This window comes from Hirundo rustica, chromosome 2 (assembly GCF_015227805.2).
Source record: "Hirundo rustica isolate bHirRus1 chromosome 2, bHirRus1.pri.v3, whole genome shotgun sequence".
Taxonomy (NCBI): domain Eukaryota; kingdom Metazoa; phylum Chordata; class Aves; order Passeriformes; family Hirundinidae; genus Hirundo; species Hirundo rustica.
Genome location: NC_053451.1, coordinates 87,058,538 through 87,068,268, shown reverse-complemented (window position 1 = coordinate 87,068,268; position 9,731 = coordinate 87,058,538). Strand labels below are relative to the sequence as shown.

At 44.7% G+C, this 9,731-nt stretch overlaps 1 protein-coding gene across 2 annotated transcripts in view; it reads left to right on the top strand.

Annotated features, from left to right (window-relative positions):
- Nucleotides 1-6,464: 6,464 nt before the first annotated feature.
- Nucleotides 6,465-9,731, top strand: part of CNGA3 (cyclic nucleotide gated channel subunit alpha 3) — a 28,080-nt gene continuing 24,813 nt past the window's right edge. For both annotated transcript variants that reach the window (XM_040056882.2, XM_058419485.1), the window contains exon 1: nucleotides 6,465-6,533. The gene's annotated coding sequence lies outside the window, so the exon portion shown is untranslated. The remainder of the gene's footprint in view (nucleotides 6,534-9,731) is intronic.

Sequence of the window (9,731 nt, the reverse complement as noted above, 5' to 3'; positions counted from 1 at the left end):
ACTCCTCTTGGTATGGAACTAGGACAAGCTGGCTTGAAATCAAGATGGTTTCACTGCCTGGGGGAATATCTGCATTCTGGTCAGCTCTGATGGGCTATGCCAGGCCATGGAAATTATCATGCTGTAGACAGGTGAGTGTGTAAGCCCAAAGGAGATAGGGCATAGATAGCCTGGCACTCAACACTACAAAAGAAGGCATCTCCCCAGAGAGAGACAAGAGAGTCATCCAGCAAGAACCTGTCTCCCACCAAGATTACAGTGAGAGCCAGTAACATGTTCAGTTCAGGTACATCAGCAAAGGAGCACACCAGTCACTGAGCCCAGCTCTCAGACAGGTGGCTTGTTTAAGCAAAGCCTGCATGCAGAATGTTCTCATCAGCAAAGATTTCCTGAGTCTTTGCCTTTGCTGTCTGTGGTTGTTTCCATTTCATAAGACAACAGATTCCATCCGTCCCAGCCAGTGATATCTGTTCTTTAAAAGCATTTCTTATTTCAGCATTTTGCCTTTGCCTTATCTAACTTGTATGAGCTGGACTGCTCCTGCCTTGCTTTAATCTCTGGTCTACAGAAAGCCCTAGAAAGACATTTAACAGTGGTAGATAAACAAAGATTCCGAAGAGCGCAGCACTCTACTGAAATATTGAACTTTCTGTCACATTTTCAAATGCTTGTTTTTTATGACTACTGTAACATGAGTATTAATGAGACATATCTTACACCTCGAGCCTTGTATGCAGCAGATGGAAATAAAGGGTGTTGCCTAAAAAAACTCCAAGGCAAATCATAGAATGGCTTGGGTTGAAAGGGACCTTACACATTATCTAGTTTGAACCCCTAAAATTAAGTGGATAGGATTTTTTTCTTCTCCTCTTTCCTCAGTTGTTGAGGTAAGTCACTCCGATCTGCTAAGTGGCATTTGACTACTCAAACTGCTGTTGAAATAAGGGTCAGAACAAGGACACTTGGAGCCATTAGCTCCCAATAGCCTTCCTATACACATTTTTTAGTTCTTTGATTTGTTTAGTACTAAGTTCACAACCTGACAGTGCTTACAGACAGCAGTCAGAGATCTACCACTCATCATTTGTCTCCTGTATGTCAGAAGAGTCCACCACAGAGCCTGTGCAGGCTGTTGTTAGATCCAAGTGAAGATATTTCTGAGTTCATGAAAGAGACATCTTTAATCTGCGATTACCAGCATTTGGCTGCAGACTGTCAGCTGGGTCTCCTCAGACTCATTAGTGAGGCCCAGCATTGGCAGTGACTGCCATCATATAGCACAATGGGAAAGGCTTTTAAGCCCTAATTTATATTTCACATAGGTGTCTCTCTATCCTGTGCTTGCTGCTAATGGACTGCCATTATGTGACTGGAAATGTCAATTCATTCTGTTTGGAGGAGCTGGGCTGTCTCCCTATCAGTGCCTCAGGCCTGACTAGCATTTTGCTGAAATTCCCCTAGAGACAGGCATAGTTTTATTCTCACTGAGATAGGATTGTCCTGAGAACCAGCATAACAAAGTAAGTGCTCTTTGTGTATGCTTATTATCTGAAGCTAGCCACCTGGGGAGCATTAACAAGGCTGCATTTGCAAATGTATTTGTTTAAATAGAGGAGCATGAAAATTCACAGCAGAATTCCACTGCTCCCTGATCGTCTGTAGCGCTTCTCCATGGCTCACAGAGCCTGTGTCTTCAGGCAGTTTGACTCACACAAGATGGGAAGGGAACTCACAGTTAGGCTTGCAGTTGGCAGGAATTTCCACACTTCTCCTAGGCCAGGAGCCAGTGTCCCTGCTGATGGGTGACCGTGTGCTCCCCATCCCTGGGGGATCTCTTCTGACAGAGAGCGGGGCCAGGGCACCTGTGAAATTCTCTGTGACCAAACTGAGCCACCACTCGCTGCCACAACAGGCAGGAAAGCTCCTCACCTGTCCGTGCCCTGCTCTGCTCTTGGGCAAATGCTGTGGCAGGAACACCAAACAGTTGGAGGATTACCATTCATTCTTTGGATAGTTCAGCCTGCAATGGTGTCTTGGTTTGGAAAGACAGGTATCTGCTAGGGAAAGCTGGAGCTCCACTTGGAATGGAGAATGTAACCCCCTCCCTCCAAAGTATTATAATTTTGCAATTAGGGGCTTTCACACAAAGATATGGGAATAACAGTTTTTTACTAGGAATATTAAAAATACAAATGTAGTAATAAAATAAAAAACAAAAAAATCACAAAAAATAAAAACAAAAATGAGCAAACAAACAAAAATCCTACAAACCCTGACAGAGTCAGAAATACAGCCTGACACCCTATTGGTCAGGGTGTTGGAAGCAGTCCAAATAAATCCTCCTGGAGGAACAGATGTGGTTCTGTTGGACTAGAGATGATCCTGTAGAAAAGGCCCAGTGGTGGTGAGATGGATCTGGTCTCCCCCTGGAATCCAGTGGAAAACAGGCTGCCCTCGTGTTTCTGACTCCCCGTTTTTATTTAGGTAGGAATGGTTGGCTCCTCCCACTGGGTGGAGCATCTCACAAAGGGATGATGTAATTGTATCAGTCATGTGATGAGCCTTAATGGCCCATTAACAGCAGATATCCCCCTGGAGGGAGGATGGGCCTGGAAGAGATAAGGACACTGCCCCACCTGGTTTTAACAGCTGGCCCATTAACAGAAGACACCCACCCCCTTCCCCCCAGAGTTATGAAGGATGGGTTATACAGGAGATAAAGAAAACATCTCCCCAACCAGTTTCAACAGCTGGAAAATAGAATACACATTTTTGGTTACATATTGCAAACCAAGACAAATGGCTTCCACTGTGATTTTGCTTGGAGAAATGACTGGCTTCAGGTGGATGCTAAGGCTTTTGTGAATGTAACAAGGACCCTGTTTCACCAAAACTTGTGGAATGCTTTTCATTGATTTCAAAGGGACATAGAAGCTATTTTGCATTTAGCATTTAATTTTACTCAAGCCAGGTAAAAGCTCATTAATTTTGGTTAAAAAAAAAAGAATAACAAACCCCTATGTTGCCCCCTTACTCACTGTACCTCACCCCAGTGGTGCAGAGTAAGGTAAAATAAATAGAGCTCATTGGCTTGTAATTAGGACAACATGGAGATTACAGTGTAGAACACTAAATAGGTATGAACACTAAACAGCGTAAAATACTATCAGGATCTTCTGCTTTTATTTATCCAGACATCCTTGGCTCTAGTGGGGCTAGTTTATGAAAGCAGCTTGGCTGTGTTCAGTTTTCTACAGTAGTCAGTTCCTCATGGGATCAGCCTGTTCAAAAACTGAAATTATCTGTGATGCAGAATTCACATGCCTAATTTGGATGTTTCTATTCTTTGTTTCTATTTACTCTGTCTTTTGAATCTTTATGTCTTGCATTTGCACATGTTAACTTCACAGATTTGTTCAGTGGATCTCCAATTCTGCAGGTCCTCTCCAAATCATAACTCACATTGTTCAAACGAGAATGGCTTTCCAAGGCAGATCTAATCAGGGTTTCTCTTGGGAACAAAACCAAATGAGCTTTTCTAAGGTTTACAATTCAGTCCAATTATTTCACAGACCTTTGTTCATTTAATTCCTCTGAAGTGGAACAATCAGAAGAAACAGAGCAGAGCTACAATGCAAGCAGGAAATTATAACTTCTCAGTTTGAAGAAAATCAGACTTTATAACACATTCCTTTATTTGTTTATTTATTAATCCTTATTCTTTTGTCATGCACCCTGGCAGTGCTTTATTGCAGAGCACAACAGTCTTGAGAGAACTATCAGAATAATGTCAGTGCTCCTCAAAATGGAGGTGTGTAGACAAAGCCAAAGGTATTGTAAATAAGTTCAACTCCATTGATTATCTGGGACCTATATCAGTTTAGAGCAACTGAGAACTTGCATTTTACTGCAGTGAAAGGATGCTCTTCTCACTCCTTGGATATCATTATACAGAATCATAAAATATCCTGAGCGGGAAGGGACCCACAAGCATCATTGAAGTCCACCTGGAACTCCAGATTTTCCTTTTCTTATTAATTATAATTTCCAGTGACAAATTATTTATGGAGGCTTTTCTTAATTGCAGGCACAGTGGCACAAAATTAATCCATAGTTTGCATATAAAACTGAAAAATACTTTGTTGAAATTAGACATGGTAATTCATGATTTTGTTTTAAACAGGTGTCTATCTAAGACCAATAACTTTAGGCCACGGAAATAAATCATCAGTAGTGCCTTGATGAACATAATAATTTTGATGGATGATATCTTGCAGCTGTTAGCAGGTTCAACCTACTTGCCAATGGTTCTCAGGGGACTGGCTTAATGATTGTACAAATGAAGCAAGAACTAAACTTGTAAAGAAAATTTCATGGAAATTATGAAAATGTTGGAAAGAAGCAATATTTGCTCCCTGAATAAGTGTGTTTTACTTTATACGTAACAATTCAGAAAATGGAAAAGGAAAACAATTTTTTTTCCTGTCATCTTCAATTCCTAGGCAACTGGTTTTGAGATACTGTGAAGATGTATTACAACTTTAACACAGTCTTTTCTCCAGAATTTCTTGCACCAGTACCACTGAATGCAGTGACAGACTTTGGAAAGTGATGCCACTATGGATGTGGACATTCATTTTTGTTCATTCAGCCTGATCCCCTTACTGTCCAGATCTGGGACTTTCTGGGAGTCTCCACAGTTTTTTCCTGTGTTCCATTCACAGGCTTCCTTCATGTAGCAACCAGAACAGAAGGGCAAGATGTACAACCAGACCTCGTCCAAGGAAGAAGCCAGGACCTGCAAGGGGCATGAATCTACATGTAACACCTGGGAAGGGCAACCAGTGCTCGAGCCTTGGGAGGGACAACAGCAGCCTGACACCTGGTGCACAATCGGCTGGTTAGCTGCGGTCCCAGTGCTTCCAAAAGGCTGCCTGGAGCACTCCGGAGGGGTCAACTTAGCAGGAAAGGACATGGGAAAGGACACTCTTGACATGCTTTCTCCTTTCTGCTTTTCTGCCTAGGGTTTCGATTCTGATCCTCAAAAACCCTGTTGTTCTGAAGACTGGTGTGACCCCTATAGGAGACAGACATTTCGAGTTTCTGATGGGGTTTTAAGAGAGTTTTAGCCATGGTCTTTTCCTCTCAGTCCTTTTTGTGCGATACGGTTCATCTTCTTATGTAAAATAACCCGAGCACTTAGAATGCATTTCTAATGTTCCGTTGTGTTCTATCTAGCTCAATTGACATGCAGCAAAGTGCAGCAGCCTTTCAGTAAGGAATGACATGGCTTCTGCTGACATTTTCCAGCTGAAGAATCATTTTATGAATCATACACACTCTTCGTTTCCAGCTCTTCTGAACCCTGTGAAAAGCAGAATCAGAACTGAACAGGTGGACTTCGGGGGAATGTGAAAGCCTTGAGGGAGCTTCTGCACAGGAAAAATGAGGGTCAGCACCCTCAAGAAGGTTAGGGAGCGAGGGCCAGAGCGCCGAAGAACCCTATTCATCGGCTCCGCGAGGAGAAGCGCCTCTCACGATGGCGAGGGTGTCGGCCCCAGCAGCAGCGCTGGGAGCGGCTGTGGGGTACTATCCCCTCGCCGTGCCCCTCGGGCAGGACGCAGGGACGGCGGAGCCAGAGGCCCGGGAAATGCATTCCCCGACGGCTGCCGAGAGGGACGCGGTTCGAGCTGGCAGCGGCACGTCCCTACCCGCCTTCCTGAGCATCCCCGCTGCCTCCGGCCCCTCGGCCAGCGGCAGACGAAGGAGCTGCGGGCGGCGTGTGCGAGGGGAGGGCGGCCGAGGGAACGCCGCCGAGCCTCCCCGCTCTGCACGGGCTGTCCCGCCGGGCCGGGCCGGGCCGGGCCGGGCCGGGGTGCCGGCTGATGCGCAGCCGGAGGCGGAGGGCGGCGGCCGGACCCTGCCCGGCCCAGGGGCGCTGGGGCCGCGGCTCCCGCCCGGCCAGCAGGGCTGAGCGCCCGCTCGGACGCGGCTCCGCCCCGCCCGGGGGACAGCGGCTGCCGCGGGCACCGGGGCGTGAGGCCGCCGCAGCCCCGCACGGCCCCGCCGCTTCTCGCGTCGCCGCCCGGGGCTGCGGATCCTCGCTCCGCCGGCGGCTCCGGGCCGGCCCTGCCCTGCCCTGGCCTGCCCAGGCGGGCTCCCAACTTTCCTCGGCGTGGCACGAAATGTGCCGGGGCGCCTCCGAGCCCCTTTGACGTCTTGATCCTCTCCGAGAACTTAACAGGATCGCAAAGCCCTTCGAGCGGCTTTTCCCGGTGAGCCGGGCTTAGGCGCTCGGGCTGCGGCCGTAATCCGCCCGCGCCGCGCTGAGGGGCGGCTCGGCGGGCCCTGCCCTGCCCCGCCGCCCCCGCCGGGCCGGGCGGGCTGCGCTGCCGCGGCTCCCGGCGAGTCCGGGCCGGCCAAAGGCAGCGCTGCCCGCAGCCCCGGAGCACCGCATCCAGGCAGGCGGACCGACGGACGGACGGACGGAGCGAGCGCCAGAGTTCGGATGCTGCGGGGGAGAGCGTAGGCAGGTGAGTCTGAAGCAGGAGGCAGTAAGCCTCCCTCTCTGTCATGCCAGTGAGGGTAGCATCATGTCCTGCAGCGGACTTCAATTCCAAGCCTTAGCTCAAAAGCTTAAATTGGGAACGGAACCTTTATTTATTTAATTTTAAAGAAAGGTGTTAATTTGATCAATTGATGCAGAGATCTGTGCGCTTACAATTAAATTTGATTCAGGGCACAAATCTGAACAGAAGTGGGGCTGAGGGGATTTCACTCCTGTTGGCTGATGCTTAATTTTACTGGCTTGACCCATGTGTTTCTTAACTTCTCCACTATATAGTGCCTGTGGTGCAAACATGAGGCTGTCAAACCCTGTATAAACAATGCTAGCAAATACTACAAGCAGTGAAAGGGCATAATTTTCCAGGGATGCCTGGTGCTTCCAATAAATTGACCTGGGTTCTACAAATATGGCATCTTTTGCAAAAGTCCTGTAGTGTAATCCAGGCCGTATTCTGCCTAAGAATGTACGAGATGCAATAATAACTATAATCAGTATCTTTCTCTAGTGCAAGGTTCCCTCATCTGCCGAGAGGAAAAGCCTGAAGAAGATAAGGAAAAATGACATGGACATTACTTTAGATCTCTGAAGAAATGATGTTAAATGTAAATGTTGGTACATGTTGATCTACCTGTTTAACTATATTTTGTTTGCTAGATTTGTAGTTGCTGCATTCAAAACAAATAGTTAAAGGATTGATGTATTTAAAATCTGTAATTTTCATTTTTAAAACTGAGTAAAACTACGTCTGTAGTTTCAGATGTTACAGATTTTGAAATAGCATAACCGTGTGTCTGCACTCAGCACAGTCTTTGGTTTTTTTCCTTTTGTATTTTTCATGTTGTCTTCTTTGAGTATGCGTGCTAAAACCATCTGATTAGAAAAATACACCTTGCAAATGAAAATGGCATTTGGGATGTTGAATCAGCAAGGATAATCATGGTAAACAAGCAGTGAATGACTTGCGGGAAGAACTCAACAGCTTTAAAAAATTATACATCATCGTTCCATATTAGCATGTCTCAGTTTTGCCTTCTGTGTATGCCAGCCTTTGTCATCCAATTTGCACCCAAGCTCAGTGATTTTGGTTCAGCACGTTGTCCTGAAGCCTTCTCCAACGTCGCCATCTCTTTTCATTAGCATCTCTTAAATCCTCTCCGGTAGGATGCCTCCTTACGGCTTGTGAAACGTGACACGATTTAGCTCTTGTGTTTCCCTTCCTCAGCCAAATGGGATGGCTCCGATAGTTTACGTAAAGTTGGCAGGGAGTGAATTTAAACTGACTTTCACGTGTATGCACGTGCACACGTGCAAACAGACATGTTTAATTTGTTGGCACACATTCAGGAGTATTCACCTGCTGTGTTCATGCCCCTGCTATGTTCTCTTCTAAGAGTTACCTGGATACTTGAATGCACTGACAGGAGACATTGGCAGAACCGGTGAATTTTAGACAGTGGCTATAGAAGCCTTGCACAAAGCTTATCTGCTGTATAGAAACATGGGTACCTGCGCCATGTTAACCCATACTGGCAACAGAAACAACGTGATGTGACTTACTTGTCTAGTCAGCTGTAATTTTTAATTTACTCTGTTTTAATTTACAATGTTAAATTCAATATCCACAGCTAATTTCTCCTGAAAAGTTTCCAGTCTAAAATGAATTCATCTGTAGAAAATGGTCTGCAGAAAACTTTAATTTAGAGAATTGAACTATATTGCTAATAGTTCATAGTTACAGAAGGGGAACTCGGTCCAAATAATTCAGTTTATTTAAATGGTTATTTTGGTACTACAAGGTGCAGAGATTCAGCCATCAAATAGATCAAAGGTAATCATGTGCATTTCATTCAAAACCTATAAATTATAGATACATGAATAATGCAGTGCTTTGTGAAGTGCGTGCACATCTAAAGTACCTGTGAAAGGTAGAGTATTTGACATCCTTGGTCGGTACTGAGGCTACTAGTCTGTGTATATAAATTATGTGCATTCTCAGGAGGTGTCAGTGCTCATAGACTGTAGAAAATGCAATATGATGTAGCAGACAGTAATAAATTTTGAAAAGTGTGCTTTTAAAAGAGGTCCTAGAATTTAAGAATTATTGATTTAAATTGTAATGAATTCATGAGGGTAAATTGGTACTGCTGATAGTTCCTTGAACTCCCTGAGCTTGATCTAACAGCCTTCATACAAAGCTGATTTCCATAAGAGTGTGCCAGAGTCCAATCCACATGTGAATTTACAAACCTCCAAATAATTGAAGAAAAGGCTGTGCTTTGTCTTCAAATCATGTTGTTATTTAAAAGTTCCAGTGTCCAGTCTTTCTTTAGTGTCCATTCATTGCCATTACTAGTTGAATCACTGGAGCTGCAGCCTGTCACACGGAACACACACACGATACATAATGCACAGCTGAGCTACAACTATTAGCAAGTGATATAACAAGGATCATGTAGGTGGAGGTCAGATCCCAGAATAAATCCCAAAGACTTATCAGGGTTGAGCCTGAGAGGCTGTGTGAGGATTTGGAACATGTCTTAACTAAAATGATGTTAGTGATCCTATGCAGCTTATCACTGCTTCCATAGTAATAAATAAAAGGCTGAAAGCTTCAAGAACAACAGTATTTTAACATCTACACAAACGCATAGGATGCATTATAAAATCATATGTAGTCATCTTTTACTTTGTGGTGGTGATATATATTCCACCCTGAAAAGCTCTTTCTTGAATTCTGCCATATTTTCTTTCTGTAGTCCTTTTACTCTAAACAAATCAGCTTTAAGAATACTAAGTGGTGGTATAATTAGCTTGGTCTGTCATTATTACTTGATAAACAACTACATTTACTTTGTATCGGGTGTATTAATTCTTGGTTGGTTAACGATTTTGAATTAAGTTAGGTTGGGTTGACATATTCTGCCCTAAAGGGAACTGCTGGAGTAGTCCAAACATGAACTCTCAGTGCTCTTGAGAGGGAAACTACAGCAATTCAAAGATCCTTCACAGATATTTGATAGGCTGCAGAGCTCACTTTGATAGCTTAGCAGATAGCTACCAACTTCCTAAATTTGTTATATTTGTAATATCAAAGTGTGCACCTGTGTGTTGGAGGGGTTTTTTTCCTGCTGAGAAAGTGCAAAATTGTCTGAAAGGCCCAAAG